The sequence below is a fragment of the Podarcis erhardii genome (genome assembly GCF_964252035.2).
Source record: "Podarcis erhardii genome assembly, chromosome: 16".
NCBI classification, from domain to species: domain Eukaryota; kingdom Metazoa; phylum Chordata; class Lepidosauria; order Squamata; family Lacertidae; genus Podarcis; species Podarcis erhardii.
In genome coordinates this window covers 30,764,919-30,788,575 of record NC_138514.1, presented here as the reverse complement: position 1 = coordinate 30,788,575, position 23,657 = coordinate 30,764,919, and the positions used below count along the sequence as shown (strand labels likewise).

The 23,657-nt window shown below is 41.4% G+C and overlaps 1 protein-coding gene and 1 long non-coding RNA gene across 4 annotated transcripts in view; one reads left to right on the top strand and one right to left on the bottom strand.

The window, feature by feature from the left end:
- Window positions 1–12,169, bottom strand: part of LOC309331445 — a 36,033-nt gene extending 23,864 nt beyond the window's left edge. The window contains exons 1-4 of one of the 3 annotated variants that reach the window (XR_014151845.1): window positions 12,072–12,169; window positions 10,372–10,556; window positions 7,249–7,323; window positions 4,552–4,902 (exon numbers count right to left, since the gene is read on the bottom strand). This is a non-coding gene — a long non-coding RNA (uncharacterized lncRNA). Of the gene's footprint in view, window positions 1–4,551; window positions 7,324–10,371; window positions 10,557–12,071 lie in introns of those variants that run through there. The other 2 variants (XR_014151843.1, XR_014151844.1) reach the window with 2 other exon arrangements.
- Window positions 12,170–12,393: 224 nt separating this feature from the next.
- The window catches only part of PAFAH1B1 (platelet activating factor acetylhydrolase 1b regulatory subunit 1), a 57,798-nt gene continuing 46,534 nt past the window's right edge, over window positions 12,394–23,657 (top strand). The window contains exon 1 of the mRNA XM_081843599.1: window positions 12,394–12,756. The gene's annotated coding sequence lies outside the window, so the exon portion shown is untranslated. The remainder of the gene's footprint in view (window positions 12,757–23,657) is intronic.

Sequence of the window (23,657 nt, the reverse complement as noted above, 5' to 3'; positions counted from 1 at the left end):
TGCGAAGCTTAAAGCATCTCATTAAACAGTACAGGATTCCGCTTAGTCTGATGTACTACGGCTTCAGGAGTGATATTTATGTCAATCGGAGGGCATTATCCTCCACGAGGGACAGAGCACTCCCAGCACGACCTCAGTGCATTTGGATTTTCTTTGTCCCCATAGGTTGGCACTTCAAAATGAGAGTGGCAGGGGCTAATACAGAGACTTAAAACTGAGGCTTTCCATTTGATTTCACAAAAGGCGAACAGATAGGAAACTGATGTGGCCAGTGTACACCATAAATTGGTACAGTCCTCATGCAGTGGATTGCAATGATGAAGAGGAGCTTTTGTGTGCAAGCGCTTCTCCCTGCTGAGGTGTATGTTTCGTAAGGCACATGGTGCAGGGAAAACCCTCTGGAAAGAGGATAGCAGAGCTGGAGACACATGAGGATTCAACCACAGTGGTACAAGTAGGCAGCCCCTTACTTAATATACCAGTGATGCTAAGAACCCAGAAGTGGCTGAAGCAGGCTAGTAGAGATTAGCAACTTTTCCCTGATTGGTTCCTTTACTATTCTGTAAGTTCACCCCGTCCTGCATCTAACACTTCCTGAGCTCTGAAATAACTAGAAGAATTTATGGAATTAATTAATAGATTAATTCCAGTTTGCTACAACTTTCATCTCCTTTACTTTGTTTGAACGATTTCCCTCTTGATGGTGGGAGTCCTATGCACACTTACCAGGGGATAAGGCAGACACAGAAGGATGTTGAGGAATTGTGAGGGAAAAGGGGGGGGGGCATGGGAATTGCTATAGTTCGCTTGTTTGCCTATAGTCAGGAATGGAAATCAGTCAAGCGAATATAATCTGTATCAGTTCACATTTTTAAGTCCACAAAAGAGATGTAATTAATGACTTTCTTTTGACATTTCCTTTTTATTGAAATGAATGTAAGTCTTGAAAATGAAATAGTGTTTGGTGAGATGATTCATGTAGGATTCGTTGGGAAATGATGTGCAGTGGAACAGAAACAGCACTGGTTGTGACCATTAAGAGTTAGAATGGAAATTGCTGCCTTCTTACATCCCTACTTTTGAGTAAACATGCATAGGATGGTGCTGCATGCTACCAATGTGCAGGTGCAAAAAAAAATTTAAAAAAATGGTGCATCTGGCATTCAGAAGCATATTGCCTCCAACAGTGGTAGAAGTTAGGCATTAGGATTTGTGGCCTCTCTGATAGCCTTATTCTCCATCCATGAAAGCCTTGGAAGGAAAGTTTGGGTGCCAAAGTCCCACCATCTTTCCCTTCAGCTTTTCAGCTTCCCAAGGAAGTATGGAGGAAAGGACTAAACTGCCAGCAGCTTCTTAGATGGGTGAGGCTGGCTCACCCTAAATTTTAATTAACACTGGAGGGAATCACAAGAGCCCAAAGCTGGGAACTGACAACAAACTAGAAAAGGTTGTCTTCTGTTGGTCCCCTGAGCCAAAGCAAACTGAAGTCTGGCTGTCTAAAGGCAAGAACAATGTGGATGTCCCTGTTTTCAAATTGCAACCTTATCGTTTCTCTTGAAAAAGAAAGGAAAAGCACCTGAGACCATTGTATCTGGAATTTCAGGGTGTGCTTGTCTTGGTCCCCCATGATGACAGAAATGTCTGTGAGAAATTCTGCTGACATGCTTGTGTCTTGTTGGACCGGCATGTCGTTGGAACAGATGGAGAAACAAGGGACTATGCCTGGTTTTTCATACAGAGATACCTGACAGTCAGGCCCCTGCTCTATCGAGCCTAGTAGTATCTGCTAGGCCAGATACAACAAATAGCATCAAAAAGAATGCATCAAAAAGGTTTCTTGCATTTGTGGCCATGGGAATAGTTATAATGGCCATTATGGAATGTTACCTGGGAAGAGCCTTTTGTATTGCTGCATCACATCCTAAATAATTTCATTACACGATTTCCACTTCCCTGCGGACTGTGACAAAATCTTTAAAATAATTGAGCCTTATATTCTGGATTCTCTCCAACATCTATATTGGGAAAAAATAACTTTGCCTCCAGCAGAGAGGAGACAGACACCTTCAGATTTACATAATGTTCATTCTGTTGACTTGGCATACTCTCCTTATTTGATTCCCCTATAGCCACCTTCCCAAACACCTCCTTAAAAGGGCATGCTATTTCTTAAAACAAAGAGAAAAGGAGAGCAGCTCAATAACCATAACATTTTAGAAACATTCTATTGATTGCACGCCTGGGATCAATGCCTTTCTACACCAACAAGCCGCATGCTTTGTAACCTGTCAGAAGGACGTCGAAATGATTATTGTATTCTCTTGCATGATAAAATGTCAAAAGTGGTTTAATTTAATATAGCTTTCACAAAGCCACCTTAATACTAAAAGAGCTACTGTGTTATGTCTGGAAGTGGCTGCAGATTTAATGGCAGAACCTGCACATGGGGATGAGGCCGGGTGGGGGAGGGAGCTCAGGGAGAGAGAAATGCTTCTGGTTGTCAGAGACGTCCATAGGGATTATTCTCTTGGAATGAACTGAACTCTCATTTCGAAAGAGGTAGCAAACTGCCAATTGATTCCCACCACCTCAAAATGGGAAAAACAAACAAAAACCAGCTGGTTGTTATATATTGAAGGATGGGTCTGATATAAAATTGCACAAGTGATGGGGGCACAGCAGGGGGTTGGACTAGATGACCCTTGGGTCCCTTCCAGCAATTTATTGAAATGTTTTCACAAAGAAAAAAAAATTCCCTGTTTTGTTATTTTTCGAAGAGTATTTCTAAACACCCAACTCATAAAAAACCATGGTGTTGTACAATAACATCATTAAAATGTACTAAAATAATAAAATCCAATATCAGTTTTGCTACAAGGGCCTTTTCAAGGAAGTCTCAGACGATTCATGAAATTAGGAAACAGACATTCCCATTCAAAGGAAAACAATATAGGTACTTCATAATTACTAATTTTTGTTTTCCAGTTTGCTGTTCTAGAAGGCAGACAAATTTCATGTCTGAATGCCATTGGCAGCTTTAAAATTATACCTGCTATTATTTTAATAAAAAGGGGGGGGGTGTCCTGCACTATGCTCCTCTCACATATTTTTGTGAGGCGTTACCCCCCTTTTGCTATTAACAATTTATTGAAATATTTTCATGAAGAAAAAAATCCCTATTTCGTTATTTTTCTAAGAGTATTTCTAAACAACCAACTCATAAAAAGTGTGGTGGTGTACAATAAAATCATTATAATGTACTAAAATTATAAAAGCATACAGAGCAGAACAAATTCCCAACAGTGAACTAAATTAATTCTCTAAAAAAAAACACTTGACAGAATGTTTTTAGCAGGCAGTGAAAAAGCAGAGTTGTTTAAAAGAGCACCCCCTCCTCTTCTTTTGAATATCATATTATGTATCATGCTGCATACCTACTATCCATTTAAAGCACACTCCCCCCCCCCACCCCAGAACCTTAGGAACTGTAAGGGTGCTGGAAATTGTAGCTCTGTGGGGGGCAAACCACAGTTCTCAGGATTCTTGGGCGGGGACGTCTTTTAAATGTATGGTGTGTCTGCAGCCATAAAGAAAGGGAATGTATATGTATGTACACGTACATATGTAAGTGGATAAGTCATATAAAACACTCCTGATTTTTAACTAAAATTTACACAGTGAGCACCCCCCTTTGATGTGGTCCAGGTGACATCTAGACCATGTGCAGCTCCAAGAACACCACCCAAACACAGGTCCCCCCCTCCATGTAAATGACTGCAGTGAGTGACCCTTTTATGATATCCTTTCTTTGCTCCTCATATATCAAATCTGGTGCATGCAGAGAGGAGAGAAAGATTGACAGCCACAGCTCTTAGAATAAATAGCTGATACTCTTAGGGAGGGGCGTACAAATCCATGTTTCTCATTTTCTAATTTTCCTAGCCTTCAGATCATCCCATTTCTATATTGATTTTTGATATTATTTCTTTAAAAAGTCTGCATGGAAATTTGCACTCATTTTTTTAGCTCATTTCTTTTAACGTACTGTTAATGTGTGTAGTTTTGTTCAGCGTGTTTCTTTTTGAAAGCCATTTCCCCTGTCAGAATGCATTTTTGTACATTAATTTCACTGATAAATGCATTTCTGCGCACACTTTTCACTAATATACACATTTTTGCAGGCATTATACGGCTGGAGAACCATATCACAAAAACTGGAGAAGAGTACAGTGTGGAAAGGGGTGTTTTACCTTTATCTATTAGTTTGAAAGTGCACGTCTGGTAAATTAAATAAAAAACGAATGCATAAATCCTTCAACACAACTCTTGGGCCAATTGACTGGAGGACAGTAGCATGTATATCCTCTTGGAAGAACAGGGAGATGAGGTCTCCCACCTGCAGTAATACGGCAAAACTGCTACTACCTTTGAGAGAGCAGTACCAGCCGTTTGAAGAACTATATCAGACAATCTCTCTTTTCCTTACACATCGGCAAGATGTACTGTATAGGAAGAGGAGATTGGATATGTGTGCAAGAGTGTGAGAGGCTTGGATGAGTCTCTCTGCCGCTACAGCTATTCGCCCAGCTATAGCCAGGACCAAGCCAACAACCACACAGCAATGGCAAGAAGGGATGATCAACCAGTGCTAGTCAACTGTGAGTGTGTAGATGGGTGGGTGGAAGAGTTTCAGTTCAGTCTTTTATTTTCTCCCACCCCAACCACTCTGATATAGGTTTTGGTATGAACATATGTATTTCCTATTCCCTAGAAGTGGGGTGAGGCAAAGTTAGAAGAAGCTGGGGCTTTGAGTATCTCTCTCTCTCTGCTACGAGGTTACCTGAAGCAGGAGAGACTATCACACTTTGATAGCTGAAAGGGCTGATATGCAAAAACCTAAATCTGGAGGGGGAAAGAAAGGTACTGTCACTGCTCCAAGATGGGTGAGTTAGATAGGAGCCATTTTCTAGGAGGAAATGACTATGCATGCCATAGGAAGAGCCCAGCTGGATCAGGCCAGGAGCCCATCTAGTTCGACATCCCCATTTTTACAGTGGCAAACTAGATGCTTTTGGGAAGCCTGTAGGCAGGAACTGAGCACAATGGCAGCCTCCCCTCTTGTGGCTTCCAGCAATTGGCATTCGGGGGCAGACTGCCTCCAACAGTGGAAACATAGTCATGTCTTCTTTTCAGCCGGAACTCAATTATGGCACCATTCTAAGAGAACGAGGGAGGTGCTCATGGTGAGTTCCAGCATGTCTTTTTCTAGAAAAATAGTGCTGCCCACAGTATATAAATAAGATCCTTAGCATTGGAAGACAAAGGTAGTATTAATTCCGTCATGCTGAGATGACCTACAAACGACCTACAAAGAGCTTCCTGGCTTTGGCTTTTGCCACCACAGAGTAAGTTTTATGTGATATATGTAGGTGACAGAGATAATGGCATCGGCAGGCTTGCCCACTGACTCATTAAATTAAAAGGTAAGATATTTCTAGGAGTTAATTTCCTTCAGTAAATACACGGACAGCTAGTTATGACAATATTTGTGCCGCCAGATTTATGCCTGATTGACAGAGCATTAATCTCCCATACCAGGTCCATGCAAGCGATTCTGCATGTCATTTCATTAAAAACAACTGATTATATTGCAGGGTGGGGTAATTATCACTGCTGCTCTGTACACAATTGCTGGCAGGGTAGTACTGAAAAGCAGTAGTCTTTGGGGGGCTACATTAGTAGGGGTGGCAGAAAGGGGATTGCCTTTCCTTGTTATCCATAATTTTAGCTGAGGAAGGATTCTTCTGTACAGAGTGATGGTTATCCAGTGAGCTTCATAGCTGACCAGGGAATTTAATCCGGGTCCCCATGGTGTAAGTCCAGCATCTACTATAGTGCACTTGGTCTCAAATTAAAACAGGCTAATAAATGAAAACAGCAAGCGACTCAAAGCAGCAGCACCAAATTCCATAAAAGTCTTAAATTAGCCTAACATACTAGATTTAACTGATAGTAGCTTAATAAAGGAGCCTTCACTTGGCATCTAAAAGTCAGTGACGTATGAGCCAGGCAATATGCCCAGGGAAGGTATTCCATAATCAAGGTGTCACAGCTACTGAGCAAAGCCTCTCCCTAGTAGCCAGCTACCCTCAAAATGAAAACTGCATTTTGAAATACAGCCTTTTATGCATTTCCCTCCAAACCAGCTCTGATCCCAATTGAGAAAAAGAATGACCTAGCTGCTTTTAAGCCAGTAGTGTATAAATAGCCATTCCCATCAGGCCCAATTGGAATCGACATGCTGGCCGGAGCTGATGGGAGTTGTAGTGCAATCAAAACACCTTGAGAAAGGCAGGTGTAAAATGTCAAGCAGCCCTCATATTCTCTCATCCTGTGCATGATCTGGGACTGCCTGCTCTTCAGGTCTGGTAGGACCACAGAGCACCTGCCGCTTACCATTGAGTGGTCACAATTTCAGGATCAGGGCTTTACAGTGCATGTGCTGTCCAAGTTCTGGTCCGGAATACTTACCATGCTTGCGTATTTCTGCTGCAGATAGACTAGTCTGTAACTCCTTTTCCTGTTTTATTTTTAGCTAAGGAAGTGATTTATGGAACATAGCCACAACTCAAAGCTTCTACTTTGGGAAATACAATGGCTTGTACCCAGCATTAGTCAAAGTAGACCCACTTAAATTAATGGAAGTGAATCAAGCCAACTTGAATAAAATATTGGGGGGGGGCAAGTAAGCCCTACCCTGCATAACTGATCACATGACGCGGTGCATTAACCCCATTTGAATGGCAATGTGCATCACCTTTGGAGGGCCTGTCCCCCTAAAATATTTGACCCTTGGAAACCTAGGATTTGGCTGCTGTGGAAGTGAAGGAGTGCTAGGGACTGACCTTCTGTACTTTAAGTTTCTTACCAGCTTGAATGCAGAATCAGGGCCCCATATCAGGGACTCTGATAGAGAACTGTTGGGAGTTAGGTGCAGATGTGGGGAAGGACCTGGAAAATGCATCTGATCCTTTTATAAAAGGAGTTCTGGAGGCAGGGAGAGGGGTAGGATGAGAGGATCACACATGTCCCTAACAAGTCAGAGACAGATGGAGAGAAAACTCCTGGATTAGTAACCTTGGGCACTCAGTGAGTGGTAGTCCTTATACGAAGAAAGGAGCAAACCTGAGTCCCTAAAGGGACTAAGTGTAGACAGGGAAGCAGACCTCATGTAGTGTATCCCTTTACCTCAGTGTTTGGAGACCTGGAAGCATGGATAGCTTCTGGAAAGGAATGGCAAGATTGTTTTCGCCTTCTTCATACCTGTCCCAGAAGAAAAGCCAAGTCATAGTTGTTTCAGAAAGTAAGAACTGCACTAACTGTTTGTAAGAGAGCTTTTAAGTTGGGATCACTGGCATGGACAGGGGCAGTGCTTTTTTCCTTTAAAAATGTTTAGGGGTACTCTCATTTTCCTACTCTTATTGAAATACTGCCCCTCAAAGAGGCCAAACTTAGATTCTGCGTCCCCCCAGAAAAAAAGCACTGGACAGGGGTATTTAGAACATGCTGTAATACCTAATAAAAGCTGCTGAGGTTGGTATTGAGAAAGGGAAGCATGATGAGCCCCTGTCCTAGAGTGGACAAGACTGGCTGAGCTCCATTAATTTCACTGAATCTACTCTGAGTAGAACTTAGATAAACAGTGTACAGTACTTGCTGCAGTTTCAACCTCTCTTTCCTCTGTGTTTTGCCACGGTCTCCAATTAATATAATGGGCACATCTTATTTAACAATAGACTCAAGCAATAATGAAGGCAGATTGGATATTGCTAATGGGGAAAACAATTGTTCCATTCTGTGAGTGAGACTAAATTCAAATCTACGCTATGTGCCCTAAGCATTTCAACCAAACAACAGTTGCTAAATTATTAGAATGCTATGGTATATTTGTATGCTTAAGAAATAAACATGTAATATAAATTTCTGGTGCCTCACCGAAGCTTAGATGATATTGTGAGACCTCAGCCCACTGAAATTCTCTCAGAAATTCTTTTTATTTTATTTGAAGAAAAAAACTCCCATAGATGATCACAGAGAAGCCTCTTTGATGCTATACACACATATCTGCATGCCCAATCTTCAAAGGATTTCTTTTTTAACAGAGCCATGGTTTAATACTTTTTAAAAGTTTTGTTCCTATTTCATACACCATTTGATCTTGTCTTCAATCACGCGAAGTGAGCTTTAAAATATAGTTTGCAGTCTTTCATTCCTTTTACTAGTCTTCCCTACTGAAAAAGCTCATAAAGACTAACGGCCCTTCTAGGCAAGACTGCATATGTTGGTTCTTTTTCATTATTAGCATGCTTCTGTCACATTCAAGACAGCAGGGAGACCTGATTTGTTACTTAAGAGCCATTAATAGATTACTACATCATAACTGAGTAGAAGCCATTTGTCTCCAGAAGTCAGGTGTTTAGCCAATTGCAATCAAGCAGGCTGGATGCACATCTGCTTTAACACTGGTCTTACCTGTTGTCTATCTACTGTATATTTTGGAAACAGTTTGTCTGTCTGTCCATCTGTGCTCTATAGGTTTGGCCACCTCTTTTGAGATATTGCTGCCAAATTTGACACGAATGTTCCCGAGGTAGGGGCTGCAGTCTTGGTTGACGTTTGAATGCCAAGTGCCATTTTGAATCAAGATGGCAGACTAAAATATGACTAAAACCCACAAATTACACTGTCCATCTAAAAATCTCACAGGGGTTGTGTTATTTGAATTCCTAGGCAGCGCTGGACTGCTAGTGGAAGCTTGAAGGATACTAAAGTTTAACAACAACAACAACAACAACAACAATAATTATTATTATTTTTAATTTATACCCCGCCCTCCCCAGCCAAGGCCGGGCTCAGAGCGGCTTACAAGCAACAATAAAAACAAGATGAATGATTACAACTTAAAAACAAAAATAAAATACATTAAAATAATGGAACATTAAAATATTAAAATGTAGCCTCATCGCAGGAGGGGAAGGGAAAGAAAAAAGAAAGAGAGGGAGGGAGGGAATCAAATTGGCTCCAAGCCAAAGGCCAGGCGGAACAACTCTGTCTTACAGGCCCTGCGGAAAGAAATCAGATCCTGCAGGGCCCTGGTCTCATGAGGCAGAGCGTTCCACCAGGCCGGAGCCAGAGTTGAAAAGGCCCTGGCTCTGGTTGAAGCCAATCTAACTTACTTAGGGCCTGAGACCACTAGGGTGTTGTTATTTATGGACCTTGAGGCTCTCTGTGGGGCATACCAGGAGAGGCGGTCCCGTAGGTACGAGGGTCCTAGGCCGTGAAGGGCTTTAAAGGTCAAAAGCAGCACCTTAAATCTGACCCTGTACTCCACCGGGAGCCAGTGCAGCTTAAAAAGCACTGGGTGAATATGCTCCCATGGCAGAGACCCCGTGAGGAGCCTCACTGCAGCATTCTGTACCCGCTGGAGTTTCTGGGACAGCTTCAAGGGCAGCCCCGCGTAGAGCGAATTACAGTAGTCAAGCCTGGAGATGACCGTCGCATGGATCACTGTGGCCAGGTTGGGCCGGGAAAGGTAAGGGACCGACTGCTTGATGTGGCAAAGGTGGAAAAATGTCACCTTGGCTGTTGCTGTAACTTGCGCCTCCATGGAAAGGGAGGCATCAAGGATTACACCCAAACTCTTAACGGAAGAGCACTTTCCACAACTTTCATCATTTCTGACCATTGACCATTGTAGCTGGGGCGGATGGGAGGAGGATTCCAACAATATCTGGAGAGCTGTAGGTTAGCTGCCCCTGTTGTAGAGGGTGAAGCACCATTTACAACTCCTTACATAACATGTCTGCATTATATATTTAAGTCAATTCAAGTTTCGTTCAGACTAATTCACCCATGCACCTCCATCTAAGCCAGATGGATTATACCTCTATAACAGGATGAGGTGTATCTACTTGCTATTTTGCAGCATCACAAAAGTACCAGGAACTCTTGAGAGGAAACCTTAATCCCAATCTGTGTTAAAGTGGATGCTGGAAGGTATTATTTTCATTCCCACCATGTATTTGTCACATTCAACACTGCTTCCATTCTGCAGTGTTCCACCAAAAACTAAACTAGAAACTATACAAAATTTTGAAAAACAGTTTTTCATTTATATTAATGAAACAATAATGAACAAAGCAAACTTCTTTTCTGAGTCACAGCATTATGTGTCATGCTTGGTTGTTTTTTTTTGCTATTATGTTATACAGTATATTTTGTGCTTTTATCTAGCAAACCGCCCTCAGATCTTCAGCTGAAGGGTGGTACATAAATTTAATAAATAATAATATTAATAATAATCCATCTCACCAAAGTCATGACAACTGTGAATAATGTGTCAGCTCGGTCTGCTATCCAGGTGCTAACTTGATGGAGAACCACAAGTCCTTCCATTTCTCTGTCTTCTGGTTCTTCCTCTTCAAAACAAATTTGGCTCCAACTGTATTTCAGATAGAGGACTCCTTTAATAGCTGTCCATCAAACAGAGGAGAGTTCTGCAAATGAAGACATAGAATTGAATCACAGAATTGTAGGGTTGGACCCCAAGGGTCTTCTAGTCCTGCCCACAACTGTCCCTGGGTGGGCTTGAACCACCAATCTTCTAGTTAACCATAAGCAGCATTGACCCATATGCCCACCCTACCTCCTATGCAGTTTAGAGTCCATGAGACCTGCTTCCAAGCAGACATCGGGTAGCCAGGTTGGTTTTGACCATACACAATTTTGGCTTTACATGCTCTCATTGGAATGTAACCCCAGCATAAATTGAGTCGCCTGTATGTAACTTTAAAAACGGCAACCTTTGTGTACTTGTTTTCCTCTTCCCTCCCTGTTCCCTTTTCCTCCAATGTGGTGTCTATTAGACTGTAAGCCTGTGCACAGGTTAATCTGTGTACTGTCCCTAGGAAAATTAAAGTGCTTTGTAATTTACAGTAACAGTATTTTCCCAGTATACCCCTGCCTCCACTCCCTTGTGAGTTTAATTTTAGATTACTAGCTTTTCAGACAGTGAACTGTAGTCTTATACTTTGCAAGCCCCCTCATCCCTTTGGAATGAAAGTTCAGAATGAAACTATTAATTGGCCAAACTTTTAACTCTTACCTATTTGGGGATTTTTAAATTTTATTTTCTTCTTTGAATTGTATTGTTTGGGGCCATTTCGATGGCTGAAAGGTTGTATTAGAGAACAAAAACACCTATGCTGATATTTCCACCTACGTGGTGCTGTTAGCGCAACTAGGACTGACACTATTGTTATTCTAAAGCCTTTTTTGAGGGTGTGAGAGAAGCGCTATGAATGCATTTATAAAAAAGGCACATTGAAGTAAAAATAAATGAATAAGGCCACCACCGTATTTTTTTACTTGGGAATAAGACCTGTGGAACTCAGGAGGTTGTATGTAGAGATTTAGCTTGTAACAACATAAGGATGTAAGAGGTGTTGAGAACAAATTTTAGTGGAACTAGACTGTGTAAGAGAATTTCCACCTGTTCTGTAAGAAAAACGTGCAAGAGGACGTTAGTAATGTCATTAATAATATTACATTTATATTGCTGCCCATCATTGTATATTTCATGGGTGGTTTACAAAAAAAAAGAAAAGCTAAAAGATAATGAAAATGAAAATGAACCGCCAGTCATTTAAGAAACATAAAAGACATGATTGTTCATAAAATAAATCATTAGCTAAGAATTTTTTTCTCCGCTGCTTGCCTGTGAAGGATTACTGATTTCTGCGGGTGGGTTGTTACTGTTATTTTAAAAGGGGGTCTTTAATTTTAAAATATTGTTTTGACAGCGCGACTTGTGAGCCGTTTTTGAATTTTAAAAAGATGTTGTTGTTGGTGCTGCGGTTCGTCCGCCGCCTTGAGCTCGTCAGAAAACGCGACGATCACAACGACGATTGTTTGAAATAAAGACCAACAGAAGTATTGTAATAATCATAACCATATTGTTGATGAGAGTAACAATGGTGAGTATAAACGGGGAGGGTTGAGGAGAAACCAACCGACCGCCACACAGGCAGAAGCGGCCAGGCGGGCTGAGGTAAGCTGGCCGCGGTGCATGTCGGGAACAGAGTCCGGGCGGGTGCTGCTGCTGCTGCTGCTGCTGTGGCGGTGGCGGCGGCTACCCTCGTCGTCGTCGCCGCCCACCCCGCGCCGCCGCCTTCTCCTCGGCCGCGCTGCACGCCGGGAGTCGGCGCGCGTCGGCCTCCCCGCAAGATGGTCTCCGGGCTGCTATCCCCTCCCCTCTCCGCACATGCGCAGTTCTTAAAGCGGGCCGAGCCTGCTCCCTCCTCCGCTGCTGCTCCCTCCTTCCTTCCTTCCTGGCGGCCGGGGCGCCACTGACAAGACCGGGGCGGGAAAAGGGCGGTCGACGCTGCTGCTGCTGCCGACGACGACGAAGGAAGACGACGACGACGACGACGAGCGCGACGACCATTACCGCCGAAGAAGGAACACCGCTGCGACCCCTCCGCCCGCCCCTCCTCAGCCAGCCTCCTCCCACAAGCTTCCTCCATCTTCTTTCTCCACAAGCCGGCAAAAGGGGAGGGGGCCGAGAGAGCCCTTCTTCGGCGAGGCCGGCTCTGTGCCTCCCCCGGGCCCAAGGAAGCGACCAGCAGCCCACCCCCCTCACTGTACGCGCGCGGAACCGGCGCCGCTGAACTGGTGGGAGCGGCCTCGGAGGCTCGGGTAAGGCCGGCCGGCTTCTGGGTCCCGCGGGAGAAGGGAGGGTGTCCCACCTATAAGGCGCGACACGCTTTGCTTTATTATGGCTTTGCTTGATTATAGCTTTATTTATATATGTATAGGGTGGGTTGGGCGCGGGGTGAACAGGCGGTAGGCCCCGGCTTGGGGCTGCTCGTGTTGCTGCTGTCGCCGCCGCCGCCGCCGCCTCCTCCTCCTCTCCCTCCCTCCTTCCTTCCTCGCTTCTTTCCAGCTCGCTCTCAAAATGGCCGCCGCGCCCGTTGATATTGAGACGGGGGTGGGGGGGGGGAAGGGAGGAGAGAAGGAGAAAGGGAGGGATGAATAAGGCTTCCCTCCCTTCTCTCTCTCTCTCTCTCTCTCTCTCTCTCTCTCTCCCCGACTCGCATCCTTACCGTCGTCATCGCGTGTTTGTGTTTTGCCCCCCCTTCACGCCCCAACCTTCATTCGCACATCTCTCTGAAATGCACGCTGCCCATTCTTCTCCTCTGTCGGATACCCCCCTCTCTTCTCCCCTTCTTTCCTTAGGTGACTAGGCAAGAAAAACGCGTATGGCGTGCTTTCCTTTGCTCCCGCTCATCCACCCTCCACACAGAAACGTTGTTCTTCCTCCTGGCCTTTAGCCACCCCTGTACTATGATTACCTCTGCCTCTTTCCCCGCATCTCTCCTGAACATCTCTCCGTGCACCCACCACCTGCCAAACGGCATGACCCTGTTTATTCTTTTCTCGGTTTCCCCCCCCCATAGTAGGTGGGTGGGTAGATTGGTTCCCCCTCTTTACACCCCCCCTTTTGAGATATTACGCTTTCTCAGTCTCTAGTGGAATCAAGGTTATTTTTGCTCTTTCATCCTACTTTCCTTTTTAATGGGAGTGGGGCACGTGTGACCCTCTAGTGCAGTGTTTCCCAACCTTGTGCCTCCAGCTGTTTTTGGACTACAATTCCCATCATCCCTTGCCACTGGTCTTGCTAGTCAGGGATGATGGGAGTTGTAGTTCAAAAACAGCTGGAGGCACAAGGTTGGGAAACACTGCTCTAGTGGGGGGCTGCACCTTGTTTCTCCTCTTCCACACCCATCTTATAGGTGACACTTGTCTTCTAATAGGAAGCTAAAGGGCTTCTTTTCCTTCTTACCCCTCTTTCCTGTTAGAGAGGCTGTACAAATGAGTATATAGTTGCCCTTTGACTTCCAATTTTGTTTATCTATAGAGGAGGTCGGTGGCCCCTCACCTTGGCTGAGAAACTAGCCTCCCTTTAATGGAGAATCTGTTACATTTTCCACTAAAGGATATAGATTTTCCATTGGAGGGAGGGGAGAGGCTCCTAATACTGCTGTTTTACTATTATCTGAATTCTCAGCATCCCTCTCCAGTTGGATGTGATCTTTTCCAGTTCTTCAGTTCCTCAATTCTGCCGTAGCATCTCCGCCCCATAATCCTGCCTTACTGCATTTCTCCCCTCCCCTCTGTACACACCTCTTCATCTCCTTTCTCTAGCTGGAGGAGTCTGATCACACCCTTTGCTCTCTGGTTTTTCCCCATTCTCAAGCCATCTTTTAAAGCATAATTTGTTGGTACCCTCTACCTCCTACTACCACAGCATCTCTCTACATCCTCTGTTCCTAGCTCTATCATCTCCCCTTCTTGCATCTGCTTTGTCACTCTGAAACCTCATCATGCTGCCTTGCTTGAAGGCCCTTCATGCTCTAGTCTAGACCAGCCTTTGCACCCATCTTACTTTTGCTTCTGACATTCAGAACCCTGCTTTTCTTCAGCTTTAGTCCTCTACTCCCAGCTCTGTTGTTATATCTGTAGTATTTCTTTACTAGCATTTTATTCTTGAATCTCCCTACTTGCAACCTCCGGTCCATTTTTCAGTTCCATATTTCTGTAAGCTTTGTCTCACAGCCCACAACTCTGGTCTCCTACCACACTCTTCTTTCATTATCTTTTCTTCATATTTACTGCCACTCCACTGCTTGACCACCTGCATTCCATAATGATGTTTTCTTCTGGCGACTTCACAATAAATGGGGTGGAGGAGGTTGTAGTGATAGTGACCCCAATAAAGGCTTGGAAGTAAAGAGGAAGTCAGGTTGAAAGGAAATATATCATAGATCTCTCCCCCCCCCCCGGCATGCTCCTTGAATTTCTTTATTCCTTTCTTGTTGACAAAAATGGGAGGAGAATTACTGTTTGTTGGCAAGTTGGCCTGCTTCTCTGTGTTGTTTGTTTTAAACAAGATGAGTGTTGGGGTACTGGCTCATTAAAATAAATGATCTGTGGTACACAACATAAAAGAGATGTCTGGCAGCTCTAATCTGGTGGTCTGTCAAAAGGCCCTTTTCCACCAATCTCCCTGCAGTAAGAGAAAAATCATTTCTAGGAGGTGGCTCAGACCTTCAGAACAAGCTGCAGCAAAAATGGGAGGAGGATGTGATGGAAGACTTAGGGAGAGCAGATTCCACATGTTGGGGCTTAGCACCTCATTGCTGGTAGAACCTCATTGCTGGCAGCTTCGAGAAGAAATTGCCCTTTTGAAAGATGGGGAGGAGGAGGAGTGATGCTAGAGATGCCAGCAAGGAATCCCATCCCATTAAGGGGCTTGTTTGTTCTGTATTGTTCAGAATACAACTCTTATTGTAACAATTTAGCTTTGTGATTCTCTCTTCCCCTTTACCTTACTTCTGTGAAGAAGTTAAGGTTGGTCACACACTTATAGGAGAGGTTTTTGGAGTGGTGATGTGGGTGGGGGAAAGAGAAATTATGCACTCAACCTCTGAGACTAGTCACATCCTATCTTATTTGCTTTAGTAGCATTGGCTGGGGAAAAATATGTTCCGATACTACTGCAGTATGGCTTGATTGATGCAGGTCAAATATTTTTGCAGTGAGTTTCCTAGCCATGAGTGTTGGAAGCTATACTAACATTTTTCACTGTGCCTCTCCCTCTGTCCACCCAAAGGGGGGGGGGAGAATAGTAATGTATTTAGGTGCATTAACCTGTTTGCATATTCAATTTCCCTCCTGGAATTCTTTAACATCTTGCTACTGTGCATATGTCACATTTGTAGACTGCACTAGCGGTTGTGGAGGAGGGGGTGAAATGGTCTGAATTCTCAGATTTATAATTAAACAATTGTGCACCATTGAATTGCTTGGCAGTGTGGGACAGGATTTTTCAGTAGCTGAATTATTATTATTATTATTATTATTATTATTATTATTATTCAAAGTGGTTTAGAATATCCCTGAATCAGATATTTTGAACAAAGAGAACACTTTTAACAAAAGCCTCTGCCACAGATACATTAGTTTGTCAGTAATGTTTTGTGTGTTCTTGTTTGGTTGGATTGTGTTTATGGAGGGCGAGTACAGCGAGCACAGCCATTGAGGAGAAAACTGGGTGGAGTAAGGCAGAAGCTGTGAAATCGCTAGATTACCCTTTTCATAGCATCCACACCACCCATTTTCTGCTTGTGTTTTTGCTGGAGTGGAAGGTATAGTAATTGCAGTAACAATGAAGTCGGTTCTTTAGGGAGGAGTCTAGTGGTATAAAAATCAAGTGAATGTAGTAGTCTTTATTTATCTCACCACCCCCCTTCCGTAGATCTTGATTTGTCTAGCAGTAAAGTAGCCAGTCAATGTTGGAAAGCAAGGGTTTTTGTTGTTGTTTGATTATCTTTCTGATTGAACAGATTTTCACTTTTTTACTTCATTTGAGATATGATATATTTACACAAATAGTACATATCAAATTTCTACATTAGTGAATGGTGACTTCATTTGTTCTTACATTTTGTGGTGGTTTTCTGTAGCAGAGTGTTACCTTTACACTCTGTCTTGTCTTGTCTCCTCTCCACAAGTATGATCAAATTGAGCACTGTTATCCTTTGACACATTTTTAAAGAGTACAGAAAAAATGTAGGACAAAAGGATATGGAAAACACTCTGATGGAATGGTAAACATGATGTTCCATCTTTCTTTACACTTACCTAATGAAGGATGGCAGTGTTCTCATTGATATTCAATCTTTGTCATGCCAAATCCAATTCTTAACAAGGGTGAATATACATAGATTGTATCGGACAAAGCACAATTTGATTCTTATCAATATGGGTGTGGATTAAACTGTACCATATATAGTATATTTTTTTAGCATTTCTTTTATGAGTGGCTACTGTTTCCTGCATTTCTTCAAACCAAATAGTTTGGTTGTTTGCTAGAGTGTCTATTGTATAAGTGGATTCAAACTCTAAATTGACTAAAACCATTGACCTTGAGATTTGGGTTGACCCTGAATACTCACACTTAACGCAGGAAGAAAATGCATATATGCAAAGAAAAAAATGGGAGTTAATAGGATTATATGTTCTGTTATGTCTCCTCCTCCCACTTTCAAGGCATATTTATATATAGATATATAGTTATATAGATAGTCTTTTTAGCTTATTATATGCTTATATGATTTGCTTGTTGATTATATAATCTTCCTTTTGGCCTTGCTGAAGTGCAACCTAAAATGGAACACGTTTTAAATGTTTTGTAAAGTTTGTGGCAAGATTTAATATACTTCCTTTTGGGTTAGAATGTCACACATTGCCTTTGAATATAATCCAGAAATTAAAATGGTCTCAATTATTATATATAGTGATACTCAGTGTTGAGGTGCTTTTATTTTGTGAATAGGTTAAAGTTGTCATTAGGAAAATCTGTTTTTCGTATTTTTGGTGTTGTTGTTGTTTACTTCCAAACGGTACTACTATAAGACTTCTAAGGATGCCTACTGTTCTAGCCTGTGGTATTTACATTTCAGGTGGCAAAAAGGTTTGACCCTTTCTATATTTTTCAGTGCCTGTTTATGGGTGGACAATTCATGTCTGACACATGGTGAATACAGAACAAAGATTGTAGCTGTCATTATATTAGCATAAAATTTAACATTATGTTGTGAATGTTGGGGTGAACATCTGGATCCTGGTGTGTGTGTGCTTATCATGTCTCTTAGAAGTATGGGAAACCTTCCCTAGTAAAAGGATGCATTGTCATGTTCTCAGCCTCTGTAAAAATCTTTCTGGTTTATGATGTTGTACTCTGCAATATCCATTCTTTCCCTTTTAAATTGTACCTTAAATTGTTTTGTAATATAGCTACATTATGCTATGCATAATCTTTGTCAGTGCTGTAAGCTGAGTCATGGAATCAGCTGTGCAAATGGAATCATATCTGGGCAGAGGTCTCACTGTTCATTAGTGCATTTAGAATTGCAATCTAAGAGTTCATAAAGTGAATTTATGGCTTCTTGGAGAATAGAGCCCAGATCCAAGTCCAGTCAGATTCTTAACTTTTTTGTATTGCTGTACTTAATTTTTTCTTGATTCCTGTTCATCCAAATCTTCATTTGGTACAGTTACTGTGTTACCTACGTTCTTAGCTTCTGTACCATGTCTTAGGCATGATATGGTACAGATGCCACTCAAGTCATCAGTCAGTAGAACTTATAAATATGCATCAGAGTGGATTTAGAACTTCACTTTTACTAAATACTATAAAAAACTCCTTTGGATGATCTGTTGATTGTTCAGTGTGGTGTAATAAATAGTGTTGGACTTTGAATGGGAAATCCCAGGTTCAGATGCCTTCTCAGCTTTGAAGTTTATAAGCTAACCTTAGACCGAGAGAGAATCATTGGTGCAATGTAAATCACAAGGTAGTTGTGAAAATAGAAGGGAGCAGGGACATTATGTATACCCTCTGAGCTTACTGGAAGAAACTGGGATAACTTTTCAGAATATAAAATTTAAGAAATCATGAACAACTGAAATGTAGGCAAGATTACAAGTATGTAAACAAGGATAAATTCAGGATTAGGACTAACAGGTTGTATCAAACTTAAGTTCTACTCAGAGTAAACCTGTTGGAATTAATGGACCTAAGTTATCTATGTCAATTAATTTCAGTGAGTCTGCTCTGAGTATGACTTAATGTTGGATACCCAATATTACCCATACCCATTGTATATTATTATCAAACTGTGCGGCATAATGGGAAGTCAAAGATAGCAATAATATAGTGAACAGGATACACACAGCCTGTCGAGGTAACCTTGTATGCTACCAGTCATAATTGGAACTCTGCTTCTGTCAACTGTAAAACAAGGGAAAGGATGCTTAGCTACTATTGAGTACCACACTTGCCTTAGCACTACTTTTAATGGAAGATTAATAATGTCTTTATTTGGACATGGGATAAACCTGGATTGAGACTATACATTAGAGTTCTGGTTTTGGAAATTGTGGGTTCAGTTGCAATAATCTGGGCTGGGCAGTCATTGTTAATGTATGGTGTTTGCTAATTAAGGTGGGGTTTCAGATGGAACATTGTTTGGCTTATACGTCACCTAATCTAGTCTACCATGCACTTTAAGAGGAAAATTAAAGGACTGCTAGGAGTTTGACAGACTTGACTGCTGCTGCTACTCATTGACAGTGTACTCTCTTCAATACAAATGCACAGCTAGGAATCAGATGTCTTCATTCAAGGCTACCCCATTAGCAGAGAAACATCTATGTCTGTTAAAAATTGACATGCATCAGGACGATTTAAATCACTATTGTAAATCAAGTTTCCCATTTCTGATTTTTCTTTTTGAACAGCATGCCTGCAAACTAGTTGGTATAACAATTACCACATATTGGCTGATAACTAAATGAGTCATTATAGGATTACAATTTAAAACATTTGGCCTTGCAGCCCATATGTCTTTTGCACTGCAAAACTATACCTGCTTAACTAGAATTCGGCTTTGTCTGACTCTACATATATACGAGGATACTAAGCAAGATCACTTGCTTGAAGGCTCAGGATGCAGTCAAAGTGAGATTTACAGCTCAGTCTCAGAAGTAAGTGTTCAGAACTTTCCTGAAAAGGAACTGGTGGTAGTTACTCAAAAAGTATTTATCAATGAGATGGAAGTGTCAGTGCTGTTTAGCTGTTGTAAACACTCATAATTTGAGAACAGAATACATGGCAGAGTTGAGATACTTGGATGGTGTAAAATAGGAGTACAAGAAAATTAATTTGTGTCCCATCCTGATGAGACACGTGATGGCATCTCCTGAGATGTGACACCTTTGACACCCTAGTCCCTAGGTCCCATAGAAAGCACACAATAACTGAAATATGATGTATAACTTCTTATGTTTCTTATAATGCTTCAGTTCAAAAGTTTGATATGTCTGTATATGACTTTATTACGGAACATTTAAATTGCTGTTTGGCATGTCATGACTCAGTTTTATGGTAAATGTAGACTTTAACCAGGTTTCCTTTTTAAACATTGGCTAAAGAGAAAAGAAAAGCCCTACTGGATCAGGCCAAAAGGCCCATCTAGTTCAGCACCCTGTTTTCACAGTGGCCCACTAGATACCCAAGGGAGGCCCACAAGCAGGACCTGAATGTAGCAGTACTCTTCCCATTGATTCCAAGTCACTGGTATTCACTGCCTCCAACTCTGGAGGTAGAATACACCATTGTGGGTAGTAGTCATTGTGGGTAGTAGCATAATTGTAGATTTAGTATAATTGAAATTTTAAAAGTTCAATCCAAAATACATTTAGTTCTTGTAAGAACTTTAAAAAAATCATACAAATAGTTTAATTACTTCTGCCAGTGACAGCTTCCCAAATAAATTGATCTGTCAGCTTAACAGATATACAATATATTTTTAGCCATCCTGTTCTAAGTTTTCTTACAGTCAACATTAGGAAGTTCATACAGTGTCAGTTTGAGTACTGTCAACTTCATTCCAAACACTATTTTAAAATTTCATCCATCCAAATTCCTGCAGTGCTTTTAGGTGGTTTAGTTATGCTTACAGTGTTAAGAAGGTTGGTATGTTTGATAAATAAAAATTTGCAGTATTAAGAGGTTGCTCTTGTAAAGTAGTGTCTGATAACGCATTAGGAGGACAATTTTAAATGTGCCTTTTAAGTTGAGGTATTAAATGAAGCAATTGTTCTGACAATTCTGAAACATTGTGTGCGCTCAGCTTAACCAGCAATGAGTTGTTTAAGCTTAATGTGTCCAACAAGTTTTTGGATGGATCTTCTGGAACAAAAAGGTTTTCTCTGAGGGAGCCACTTACTGGTGCTCCAAGCATCTATGAAGCTATTGTTTCTGAGATGTCAAATTTCTCTTCCCATTCTTTTTTTGACACATCATGGAAATGTTAACCTTACTGTGTTAGATGATTTTAGCATTCTCTTCAGCATAATTTTCATAATGCTTTTCATAATTTTTGCTTCTGAAGTACTTCTTTAAAGTGTATCTTTGTTAGAGATTGGACACAGAAAATCAGAGCTCAGCTAGTGCTGAAATGGCACTTGAAGGGGTATCTACATTGTGGATTTAAAGCAGATTAACAATTGGGGCTGTTTGAGAGCAATGGTTGTTTAGGGGCTAAAGGGTTGGGTTTAGGTGTGGGGAATGGCTTCAGGTTTGAATTCTGCTTTGCAGCTCACTGAGTGGGTTTAGGAAAGCTAGTCAACAGTGTTTGAAGCTTAATGAACAATTTAATGACATGTCTGAACTGACAAGGCATCAGCTGGCAAACCACAACTTTAAACAAATGGTTTGAAGGGGACTTGCAGACTGTGGTTTGGTGTGATGCTTGAATCAATAAACTATAGTTTAAAACAATGGTCTGCCTCTGGAGGCTACTTCCTTGTAGTGAATTTGCAAAGCAAAGAAGATAAAAAGCAATGCAGGCAAGCTGCTGTAAGCCACGTTTGTATGTCTGGTTAGCATAACAACCATCGTTACAATATTGTTTAAATTCAGCCATTGTCCATTTGCTTTATCTACCAACAATGCAGTCCTAAGGCATACAGCTCAAAGCTTCTTGGAGGAAGGACAATATAGAGATGTAACTAGTAAATGAAGATGAGAACACCTAAAGTGACCGTAGGATTGTATCCAGTGCTAATCCTATTCAGAGTAGGCCCATTGAAAATAATGGCTCACTAATTTGGGTCCGTTAATTTAAATGTGTTTACTGTGTGTCTACTCTTAAGAAAATGTAGTTGGATACAACCCAAGCATTTTTTTCTTTGGAACATCTCTATGCCTGGATCAGAAGATGTTCATAGATTATATTGTCCATTGGTACTAATCAGACTTTATCAGGAGATATTTCTGATGAGTTACAGATAGGTAGCCGTGTTGGTCTGCCATAGTCAAAACAAAACAAATTCCTTCCAGTAGCACCTTAAAGACCAACTGTCAGGTAACAAAAATAATGTCAGGTAACAAAAATAATGATTGATTTAAGATGGAAGATACATCTTTTTGTTCATACTGTTTCAGTATGAGCTACTTTATGTAATCCTGCAGCTGGTCAGAGGTGGACTATGTTTACAGAGTTTTGTAGTTGTAGTATGGTTGTCTTGCTGAAAGACTTACCTCCTCCAAGCAGAACATTCTGCCCATGAGTGGCTTTCTCTTATCCCACTCAGTCACTGCATGTAATCCAGATAAGTAATCCATGGAGAACTGATGTGTACTGCACTGAGTTGCTAAGTGGCTTAAAATGTGATGATGTTTTTCTCCTTGACCATGAAAAATGAGAACTCGTAACACCATGATGGTGTGTTCTCTTTGCAGCATGTTATGATTTGGATGAGATGGGCTAACTACATAGGAATGCGTATAAGGGAGAGTATTGCCTCTTTGTAAGTCCTATCATCCAATTCTGTTGCATTCTGTTTCATTGACTTTTAGACCTTGTCGCTGATTATTGTTGTAACCAAGGGAAATCAAATATATGGTCACCAATTTCTGTGCCAGATGCTTGGCTGGCCATTAGTGGCACAAGCTTTCTCTACATAACTCCCCTCCAACCCCATATGATTTACGGTATCTGATGTTGATGTTAAAAAACTAATCAGATACGAATCTGTTCAAGTTATTATCTGTTCCAGTAACTGAAGAGCCCATATAAATTGTAGGGAAGTGTGGTGATTAAGTGTGCCACTTTATTAATTACAATACAACCTTCAACATTCCTCTTTCCACAATTTTTTGCTGGGCCAAATCTTCAGTTTTCCAGAGCTTGGATCAAGCAATATAAACATTCCTTTTAATTATTAATAACTAATGAGGGCTGTTCTTAAGCACTATGTATATACTTGGATCAAATTACCAATTTCTCCAATTTCTCTAATAATAAATAAATCGGACGTACCCTTTTCAAAATGGTTTTATTGTTTTGTCTTTCAAAGGTATATGGACAGCTGCAGTACTGGTGTAATGAGGCAAGTCAGAGAAGATGTGACTAATAAAGTAGCAGTAGAATTGTGAACAGGTAGTGCAGAACTTAGGTCATTAGGCATTCTCTCTTATCTTTCCTATAATAGGAAATGAAATATTGAAAAATCATTTTCTCTGAATAAACTTAAGAGTTTGAATCTTTTCATGTTACAAATTGCCTTCCATCTTCGAGTGACTTAATTTTTCTTACAGTGAACTGTAGTGCACATGCAAATTGCACTGAGGAATTTTAAATACCTACCTTTTAATCTAATGGATATCTGCTTTGTTAATTACTTGCACTGTAATTCTTAAAGTGTATTAAGATATCAGGTGATTATCACTCAAGGAACTGTGCCACACACACACACACTTACAGAAAAGGGTGAGAGGGTTTTTGTATGTGGCATTTGGGTGATTGTTTTGCTCATACAGGAAAACAAACAGCATAGCTGTTATTAGGGCTAGCAGTTCAATATATGATCTGCAAAACAGATAAACCAATCAACTCCCTGGATTAGGTTTGCATATACCCTACCAAACTTTAAGTACGATCTATTCTTTAAGCGTAACATTATAT